An 11,218-nucleotide genomic window follows, 5' to 3' on the forward strand; every position below is an offset into this window, starting at 1 on the left:
TCAACCAGAGAAAACGGTTCTGGAGAAGCAGTATAATACAACACAAAATTTGAGACTCAGGATCGAGGGAAGGATTATCAGGCTCTAGGCCTTTCCAGTAGCTTTTGGTCTCCATCTCACAGCTTGCTACCCCTGCCTGGCTTCCTTCCCTTTCACAACTGTTGCAGTGCCCTCCAGGCTGCATTGGCTGCATAGGGTGGGGGGCTGTTAGGGATTTTAACATTACTGCCTCAAGGTCTGTAGTCCAATTTCTTGCACCATAAATGGATATCAACAAATCAATGTGGGTGAGAAAGCACTTGAGTGCTTTTCAAGTTAGGAATGGGGGGCACACCTCTGCCTCTTCCCCTAGACATGCAGGTGTCTGCAGGAGGGCTGTGCTTCTGCACATGTGTTTCTGAAGGCTGAAGGGCTTTGGGTGGCCTCTCTTGACATGCCATTGGGCAGCTAGTTGCCAGGGAGTAAGAGCCACTGCTCGTAAAAGACCTTTGCAATGTCTCACACCACAGGCTCAAAACAGCAAGGAACAACCCTCAGAGTGTGAGAGCCATCCATGTACAGGGATGTACGTGTGTACACAGAGGGATCAGCAAGCTCTGCCAAACCCCATGCCCACAGTGAGCGCAGCTTATATCAAAATGAGGGCTGGGTCAGAGGGGGGACTGCACACCTCCCACCCTGCTCCTCCTTCTCTTCCTGTGTGTTCCTTTTCCCCCCCGGAGATTCTGTTTTTTCCTTGCCCTGGCAACAGTTCCTCAGTACTCTTACTCTGCCAGCAGCAGCAGGCAGCAAATCCTTTGCACACCTTGAAACAATTTCTTTTGTAGGCTGTGCTGTGGAACAAATCCGAACAGCTGAGGTGCTGTCAGTGCAGGGGAGCTGGGTTTCTGCATGTGGCGGGGGCATGAATCTGCCTAAATCTGATTGACCTCATCAGGGGATGGTTAAATGTATGCTTGGGGTTTGAGGGAAAGCGGTGAAAAGCACGGGAGAGAATGGGGTCCTAAGGGGTGGGGATTTGGTGGTGAATTCTGAACTCCTGTGTTTTCTTAATTAAAAAAAGAAATCACTTAAAACACTGAATCAGATGTTCTGGACACATTCAGGTTTAGGAAGGATAACTTGTGCCTCAAGAATGCTGAGTGTCCAGAAGACTGACTGAGTCAGCTTGAGGACCTCAGATGGTTGCTGCAGGTTACAACCACTCACTGAAGGACAATCTAGCTGTTGATTATAGTCTGGACAAGCTGGGAGACCTGAATTTTCCTGTGCAGTGAAGTTTGCATTTGGACCTGGACAAACAGGAAGGCTGGAAACCGAAAAATAAGTTAAATTAAATCACGTTTTGTTGCTCATGTTACACAGGGCTTCAGCATGTGGTCACTGTTGGTATGAGAGGAGGAGAAGGCTACCAGCATGGTGGAAAAAGACACTACAAATAAGAGGACGACCCGCAGGACAAAAGACCTTGAACTGAAACGTGAAGATTCAAACCTAGAACACTTGAATATAAGCTATGTAGAACAAGGTAGGGGTGTCTTCATTTTGAATAACCAACTAAATGTCTTACAGTATTTAAAGGCTAAAATGGGCTGTCAAAATGTTTGTCTCAAAGTCCTTGTAGAAGGAAAAGTTGCATTTATGCAATGCCACAGCCTTGCCTTGCAGATGCATTGAAACCGTGCTATTACAGAGCTGCCTTTTCTGTGTCCCCATTGTATCCTACCCTGCCCGCTTGCCTGCTTGCCTGCAGGGGATTCCCCCCTGGAAGATGACAACAGCTTCATCCTGGCACTTACCTGGAGAAGCTCATTCCAATTTTCTGCTTATCTGCCAAGGGAGTGTGATCAGACACGCTGTTTGAAAGGTGTATTGGGGTTTCTAAGCCTCATGAAACAAGGCAGAGGTTAACCCAGGCAACCATCAGGCTGTAGCTGAAAATTGGCCCGCCTTCAGAGGATAGAAGAGCAGTGGGAGGGTCTCTTTAGGCAAACACAGCTATCTAGTGAGTTGCTAAAAAACCTTGATCTTCAAGACACAGAAAGAAGGAGCTTTCTGAACTTGGAGAATGTTGGTAAACTGGAGGTTGACAGCAAAATGTTGGTGCCCCCCCCCATAGAAGTGGTGGGGACTGTGTTGCATGGATGCGTTCCAGTTGGAGGAGAGCTTTGCTATGAGGGGATTCTCTTGGGTCAGGTGAAGACAGTGAGATTCTTACAAGCCAGATAGGTAAGTCAGCTCCTCAGAGCTGGATTTCAAATGAAACCTGGACCAGTTCATTATTCCGGGGTGGAACCAGGAATTTCCATGGCTTTGATCAAAATCCTACAAAAGTAATGGTTGTGGAGATGGCTTGCTTTGAAGTTTTGAATTTGAGTTTTGAGAGAATCCAAAATGCAAACTACAATCAGCTGAAATCTGTTTCAATAAAACCATGTTATTTATTTGTGAAAAAATAAACAACAACAACAACAACAAAAAAAGCCATGAACTCTCATGGAAAGGCAGATGCATTTAAAATATTGTTTCAAAACCGATGAAAAATGTACATCACGTTTCAGTTCATCTTCTTCATGAAAAGATGGTATGACTCTTAAAATGAAAAATGAGAATGATTTTACTGAAAAGGGGGTTTTACATACTATGCTTTCTCTGATTTTTTTGTTACAATTTAAACTTCATCAGAAGGAATACAATATGGACTTTCTTGTGCATGTGATTACACAATGATGTGAGAAGCAAGGTTAATAATTTTCTACCTGCTTTCCAACTTGCAAAAATCTTGCAAAAGATAAATAAGCTCCCATTTATTCCCTGAATGTTCCTCTGGGAAAATCTTTCAACCTTCCAAATCATTATTTTTGGTACAAATTCTCATGAGGAAAAATTCTAATGATATTCACCCCTAGTGCAAATGAAACATAAGATCGCTTTGTACAAACACTGGTGATCAAGGACTGCTGCCCTTAGACCCACTCTGTTCCTTCTAGGGAAACTGATTACTGCAACTGTGGTTACTGAGGAGGCAGGAGAAATATTTTAATGGAACTCCAGATGTGGTTTGTGTCTGTGTGTGTACACACAAACATATATATAGGTACTGTATATTAAGTATATGTGTGTGTGTATAAAGTACATGGGTTTGTGTTTTCCAGATTCCTGGGAACCTTTGTGTTAAGACACCAACATTTGATTGCATCCTGTGAGAAGAATAGTTTTTACACACAGCTGAAGAAAAGAGTCATTATTTAAATTATAAAATATTCTATTTCACGCCATTTTCATCTTGATAGACATTAATGTAACTTTCTTTTGCCAAGCTGAAGATAAACAGTTTGTCTTGCAGTCTCATTCCAAAATAGAGAAATGACTCTAAGTGCCTCACCCCTAAAAGGAACAGTATGTGATGAAACAGAATATGCCTGAACTTCTATTTAATTTTGCTGACGAATGTCTTTTGAGTGACTGGCTATTCCCCAGTTTCCAGTCCTCTATTTTTATGAATTTTTTTTAAATACTGATCTTTCCATGAACTGGTGACACAATGTTATCTCAAGATTGGAATTGGTCAGAACATGTTTGATGAAATATATTGTAACTAAAATATGCTGCTGCTTGGACACCAAAAACATTTTGCAGAGGAGCTGGTGTTGATGAATGGGGAGTTTTTTGTATCCCAGGATGAGGTCTCTGGTTATGTCTGATCTGAAAGCCTGATTGAAAGCTTGATCTCGCTAACTCAGAAATAGATGTTTCAACACAATTCCACACCCTTCCATTTGAAAAGTTTCTGTTTTCATTTCAAGACCATACAGAAAATACCGAACCAACCTTGGAAAACCTGCACAGCTTTGGAAGGGATTTATTCCCTGTCACCCAGCCAGCACTGATTGAGGCTTTCTCTCGCACAAATGCTGTGCCAGATTTCCAGAAAAGGGTGTAAGGCTACAGCTGCAGCTTTTTTCCTCAGAAGTCACCTGTCACTTCCACTGTTCTGCTGAAGCAAGCTATGGGCAGTCAGAGCAGACCACAAGCGTGTGCCCAGCCAGAGCTGTGGCTCGGCTTGTTAGCTCTGGGTTTCTATTGCAGCTGTCCTCGCTGGTTTCGACTGTGTGACCCACTGTGGCTGTCACAAAAGCACAACCAAAAGGGTTTATAAACGTTTGACTTCAAATTCCTGCACAGGGGTGACTTAATTGAAACCCACACCCAGTTGAGCAGGGTTAGGCTGTGCCAAAGAAAGTCTCCGTGCCTGTTTCATTTAAAACCCGTGGAGGGAAGGTAGGTTGTTAAGTCTGCGGTTTCTAGAAATGTCTCTGATGTGGAGTTAAATTTCTTTTGTTTTGAACTCTTGTTTTGTTAAATGGGTGCAATGTTAGTTGTATAGCCTGAATTTTAATGATCTTTTTCTTGGTTTAAACAAATGGAGTCACATTTTCAACCTTTGAGGCCATGACTGGAAATTAGGTAGATAAGCTAAAAGCCTGACCAACTCCCCTAATTAGACTTTGCTTCTTGCAGTATATGCTGAACTTTATTGGTCATGTCTCTGCTCACTGAACCCTTAGGCCATTTCCCAATACACCTTGATCTTAGAGTAAAACCTGAAATACCTTCTCAGAAATGTATTTTTCCTTGGATTCCCTGGAGGTCCTAGACTTGATCTGGAGACTCTTTTCTATAAAGGACCTTGCATTGACATTCTCAGAAATACATAAGGGCTGAATTCTCCAAGAGTTCATAACCTTCCAACCATATCAGGAATCAAATATCTATAAATACCGCTTGAAGAGGTAGCCCTTGGAGAACAAAGCATTGGTGTCTGTCTGTGTCTGACAGGCTATGAGAGGGTGGGTTCCTGATCCCTCAGACTACTTCTGAAAATGGGACTTGTAGTGACTCAAGTGCCATAAGAAAGTGGGCTGCAGACCTTTGGGAGATTCCTCTTGTAGACCATTGAAAGGTGCATCCCTGGGGATGGTCTGTGCAAACAGTTTGACAGTGGTGGCTGTAAAATTTAGTCTGACAGGTTGTATAGTTTTTACCTAGTTTAAACCGCCTAACACACATGCTCTGGAGCTGGTAGGCAGAAACCAGAGAGGGGCTTACAGGGGATGTCACCAAGGTGATGGAGGTCCACTGATGAGAAAATATCCAACTCCACCTTCTCAAAGTAAGAATTTATCATTGTGCCTAGCTGTTAACAGTGGGTGGTCTCTATATTACTAATACGATGTAACTGTTAGAAAGGTATTCCCATCCCTCATAATTTGTAGTGTTTACTTACCCTTGCTGTGACACTGCTATTGACTCTGCAGTTATAACTAATAGTTCAGCAATTCTGCAACAAATTGACCAATTATTACATAGAAAACTGTATTGTGGCAGTCACTGGGGACTGCCTAGCCCCAGACAACTTTAATTATAGATTATCAATACCTTATCCAGCCTTTTGGGTGCAGAGGATGTTGAGTGCTAAATACTAATATTTCTATTCATTTACATGCTGTTAGAGTATGGCAGTTTGCTAATTGCTCAAATAAAAGAATCTCTTTTTGAAAAGAAAAAAAAAGAAAGAAGAAAGACTGGTTTGTGGTGCATGGCAGAACACCATTTCAGCTGCTGTTAGGTTTAGCTGAAATCAGCAGTGTCCTGGATTGCCAAAATCAATCAGTTCTGTATGGAGGAGAGGAAGAGCCTGCAGAAGTGCCTGGCTCTTCTACAGGCACTAAGTTGGAATCTCTTCTTCCCATATTCAGAAAATGCTTTTGAATCCAAAATATGTTTGCAGCAATTAGAGTCAGTTACCACAAGAAAAACTAGGTACAGAAAAACTGCAGAGGAAAACTACCTCTCTCCACTTCATTCTCTGCAAGAATGATGTTTCTATTTTTGATGAAATGTGTGTCATGTGTCACTGTTGAGGGTTTTTTCCAATATAATAGTGAGATGCAACATGAGAAGCCCTTGGGATTCATATGCTACTTGTAAGGGACCTATAAACTATGAATTAGAAAAAGATAGTCCATATATTCTCTGCACAACCTCAAAATACATCTTTGTTTGCAGTTGTCTGCAAGTACATATCACAGTTTATGAAAATGCCATAGCAAATATCAACAGATACCTACCTGCCTATTGTGTGGAGGGCTGCCTTTCAAGGTACTTCACTGTTATCCCTTTCTTCCTTTTAAGTTACTTTTCTATATGTAGCTCTACTGCAAAACCAGGCCTGTAGTGGCTTTAATGCGGTGGAAGAAATGCATTCAATTACATGCACAAATATAGCCATGGAAAGTTAAACTTCTCTCATACCTTTTGTTATCTTGCTTGTTTTCTAAGTTTTGGGATAGTCATTTAAATATAAGTTAGCATAACACCTTAATTTTAAATATGGACCTGTAGGCAGCAGTATAACATAAGTGTTAATACAATAACTTTGATTGCAGACTTTAGCTGAACCCTAGAGCTGTTGTTATTCTGCAGTGCAAATAGAATCATTCAGGTGTGATCCTTTGCTTGGATAAAATGTTTCCATTCTAAAGTAATGATAGTTTTTAAATTAATTAAGTTATAACTGAAGTTTTTCCACGGTGCTGTCTTAGAGTAGTAACTACCAGTGGTACCCACAGCCTAATCAAAATCAGGCTTTGTGGTTTTAAGTGATACACAAACACTTCTGCAGACCTGAGGTAAAAATAAGTGGAGCATTTCTAAAGGGAATTAAGAACCTCAAACTCACCTTCTGAAGTACTTTGCTGGAGCAGTTTTTTCAAAGTGTTTATGCGTTGCTCCTTTCAATGTTAGCAAAGGGTAAATGATAAAAAGAGCTGCAGATTATTGGTATGGATTTTGGTAAGCTTGTGGTACCTGAGTGCACATCTGCAGCTATTTACACCTATGTACTTCTAAAAGCTTGAGCTTCAGCACCTCCCTCACTTTTAAAAATGGGAATTAACACCACAAAGCCTAAGCATGAACAGAGCAATGTGAGCCAGAACACCTTTAGAAAACAATTTTCAAAGGTATATTGTTACCTTGGGTTGTAAATAAACAGCCTGGAAAAGTTTATTTTATATGAGGTTAGTTACAGAAGTGACTTGAACTGTCTTAAGAGGCATCTGTCTGTCTGCTTGGCTGGCATGTTGTTTAGAAAACCAGTGTGCTAAGCACTCCCCACTTACAAGTTAGGCTCCTAAGTCACTGTTGAAAATTGTCTTTAGAGTTGCCCTGAAGCACCTGTACTGTACCTGGGAAAGGAATGCACAAAGGAATGGAGCTGTTAAAAGCAAATGCTCATAACAAACCAGGTCTTTTTATGTTAAAAGAAAACGTATGTCTTGTTTAGTGTGCCTTCAGAATGTTAGAAGCTTTTCTGTCTGAAGCAGTCCTGTGAAGTGAACAGGAGGCAAGAAGGAAAGCTCCTTAAAGGCTCAGGCTCTCTTTGAGCTTTCAGCCATAGAAATGTTTTTTGACTGGTGTCTTGTATAAATTAATTTAGTGTCACTTGTGCTGAAAGGACATGTTGGCTCTTGATCTAACTGCTCACGGGCACTTTGGGTACCAGAGAGACAAGAAAGCATCCATCAAATTTTACAGCATTTAAAAGAAAGAGGCTAAGAGGAGTCTCTCCTTCCTGTCTCCACTTTTCAGCCGCAAGAGTTTTTGAAAGAGCTGTCTTGCTGTTCCCCAAAGTTTTCCAGAACTTTCCTACAGTTCAGACCACCCCTACCACAACTTTTCAATACAGATGTACTGGGTTGAGATGAGATTTCATTAGGCTGGTGGAATCAGGAGGGGACTTGAGCATGGTTACAGCACAGGATATATACTTGAGGGATTTTTCACTGTGTCTGCACCAAGCTTGAGTTAATCCTGAAGTTAATTTGAGATCAAAAGCACAGAGACTGTTTGAAATCTTATCTGAATCAGCCTGCCAGATCATTTAAGGCAAACATTAAGTAAGATCACTTTGATTATTCCAATCAGTTAATCTTGGTAACTGAGATTGGGCTTTTCAGATCAGGGGTTGATCTACTACTATTAGATTAGGGTAGTAAATGGGGTAAATTAACTGGCATGTATTACTTAATGCTGTGGCTAAGCAACTGGAAGGCTAGCACCTCTATGTCTAGACCACAACATGCATAGCTATAGTCTGGATTCACAAGTCCAGGGCTATCATCTCCAGCGTCCAAAGCGATCAGGGTCAGGATTGGAGTTTTGACCCACTGTAGTCTGGGCACAAAAGAATTCTTTCCAGGGGCATTGCCTTTGAGAGTAGAGTTATGCCATTAGATAAACAATTACCATAACACTCATTGTGATAGCTGAGGGACCATACGAGATGTTCGCGGTGATAGGAGGTAGCTATTAAAAATGTTTTGACTGAATCTGCAGTACACTCAGGTGCTGACTGAAATCCTGACAAGATCAGCTCATTTAAAAATGCACCCGTGTACAAGGAGCTTGGCTTTCTTTCACCTGCAATGGTTTGTATTAGGAAGAGGATACTTCTGATACCAGTTTGTATGTACAGAATTACACAGAGCTTTTTCCTAGCAAAGCGTATTTTTCCCCTTTTCATGATTGGTTTTGGCTTGCAGTTCCCATGGTTTAGGGTTCAGGTTCAGTAGGTGGAACTCAGGACTGGAAATGTGGGGACAAGTTTCTGGCTCCTGCTTTCCGGTGCCTGCCTCAAATAAGGTCCCTGGGTATGTCCCTGCCTCTCTTCCCAGACTGTGAAACCACTGTCAAAGCATTTTTCTGTCTTAAAAATGAGTTGAAGCTTTTGACTGACTACAGAAGGGAAAAGGGCTTTTTACTTTTCCCATTTTTAAGCTGTTTATGACCTGTACTTCTTATGCCAATCTTTCCTTTTGGAAAAGTTACCCTCTCAGTTACCCTCTCTTTCTTGGAGTAACAAGCAAGTTTGAAATTGTTTAAGAAAAAAAAAATTAAAAGAAAACCAAACACCAAACTGGATCTTCTGAATTACAGATTTTCAGCTCTCCAAAATACAAAGTCGTGGTTCATACTAGAGCCAGGAGTAGGTGTCTTCTTTTTCCTTGCTGTTTCTGCCCTTTCAGAGATTATATGCTTTTTAGAAGATAGCATGGGCCCCATTATGAGAATTTCTTTGTGTGGCTCTGTGGAGGTACCTCAGTCCTCTCTGCAGAGCCCACTTTTGCAGAAGCCTTGAGCATGCTGGGGGGTTATAACATCCCCAAATGGAGGCTTAGGGTAAGGCCATCAGATTTGTCAGGAAGGGTCTGAATGCAGATAAAAGGCTGAGGCCCCAGCTCACCAAGTCACTTCACTTGTAAAAGATGACGGAGGAATCAGTAATATATGTAATTTACAGAACAGCAGTAATAGTGGAATTTTATAGTGGCTTTCAATTATAGCCTTGAAAGTAATTTCTTTACCTTCTATATATTAAATATGCATAACACTTGCTGCAGTACAGGGCTAGAGCAAGCCAAGTGATGTGCATTAGATCCAGTACTGCAAACAAGTCTCAGTGTAATGTTGTCACCCATTTATTTTGTGTGTTTATGGTATATGGTAAGCTCCTCTTTCCACATATATTTCACAAGGTCACAAGCCACAACTCTAAATAATACCAGCAAATTCTTGCTAAAAAAAAAAAAAAAAAAAAGGCAGATTCTTTTGTAAATATAAGCAACACCTGGTTGTGACTGGGGAGGAGATTGGTGTTGGAAGTCATTCTGAAAGGTTTATAATGCTTCTCCTAAAACTGTCTACAAAATCCCCTCCGTCTTCTGCCCCAGGGCCTAAGAAAAGTATCTTTCTTTTCCCCTTTGATATCCTGACACTTTCTTTAAGGAAAGCTCTAGTAGGGAACAGTGTTTAAAATGCAAGGCAAAAGTTCTTATCTGTTGCTTCAAGCTATAGCTTTTACCTGCTTAACACCTGTAGTTTGATTGATAACACTTTACAAGATGTGATAAAGACAATTAATGCCATTAGCTATATTCACACAGTAGTAGTAATCTTTGCACAGAGTTACAAGTTCAGTCATTACCAGCAGCAGTTTCTATTTTCTGCTGTTAAGCCAATATATCGGGGTGTGCAAACTTCACTTTGGACATGCAGTCCCAGTACAATTATGACCAGGCACATTCTTGTTTCATGATTAGATCTGTATGAAAATTAGGAGGCAGTGCCTCCAGTTGCTTTATATTATGAAGTAGCTGTGGACAAACCTGTTGCTGTAATAATGTCAGATAGCAGTTAAGAGATTTTGTGCACAAGCTTAGTATGAAAAATAATGTCATCTAATCATAGAATAGTTTGAGTTGGAAAGGACCTTAAGATCATCTATTTCCAACTCCCCTGCCATAGGTAGGGATGCCTTACCCTAGACCATGTGATCCGAGGCTCTGTCCAAGCTGGCCTTGAACACTGCCAGGGATGGAGCATTTACTACCTTTTTGGGCAACCAACTCCAGTGCCTCACCACCCTCACAGTAAGGAACTTCTTCCTTATATCCAACCTGAACTTCTCCTGTTTAGGTTTGAACCCATTACCCCTTGTCCTAGCACTACAGTCCCTAATGAAAAGTCCCTTTTATTTCTTTCTGTGAGACTCAGACATGACATACAGCCTGGTGAGATCCTAGATGGTTTTGCACACCAGCCTTCAGACACCTTTGGGATATGACACACCTTTGGGATATGACAGATATTTTGTTGATAGCACAACCCTGTACTTTGTCCTGCAGCTTTCTCACTTCATAGCCTTGCATTTTCAGCACTGAAGGAATGCCATACTAGCACAGATAATCTGTTTTTCCTGCTATCTAGCTTCTTGTGTGGTTACTGTTTGTTTTCACAGAATGAGTGCATGCTGCTCTGTAGTGCTGCAAATGAGTTTTCCCAGGTGCTGGGTAAAACATCAGAGAATCAAACTACTAAAAAAGAAGAATGAAAATGAGAAAGGAGGATCATCTTAATGTCCTCTGGGGATGTACATCCATACCAGCAGGAAAAGGAAATTTCAGCTCAGTGGGTCTGGGAGAGGAGAACAGGCTTGGCCTGCCTGCAGGACATCCAGAAGTCGAGGGCTATCACTTGGACTGCTGGTGTTTAAGGACAGTCCTGCCAGATAAGACTTAATGACATTTTACACCTGCCATCCTTCAAAGCAAATCAAGGATCAGGATCAGGTCCAGGTTCTCTTGAGCTTGCCAGG

At 41.4% G+C, this 11,218-nt stretch overlaps 1 long non-coding RNA gene across 1 annotated transcript in view; it reads left to right on the top strand.

Moving 5' to 3' along the window:
- The window catches only part of LOC115946638 (uncharacterized), a 60,937-nt gene that overhangs the window by 46,586 nt on the left and 3,133 nt on the right, over positions 1-11,218 (top strand). Inside the window, exon 2 of the long non-coding RNA XR_004080687.2 lies at positions 1,366-1,528. This is a non-coding gene — a long non-coding RNA (uncharacterized lncRNA). The remainder of the gene's footprint in view (positions 1-1,365; positions 1,529-11,218) is intronic.

This window comes from Melopsittacus undulatus, chromosome 1 (assembly GCF_012275295.1).
Source record: "Melopsittacus undulatus isolate bMelUnd1 chromosome 1, bMelUnd1.mat.Z, whole genome shotgun sequence".
Taxonomy (NCBI): domain Eukaryota; kingdom Metazoa; phylum Chordata; class Aves; order Psittaciformes; family Psittaculidae; genus Melopsittacus; species Melopsittacus undulatus.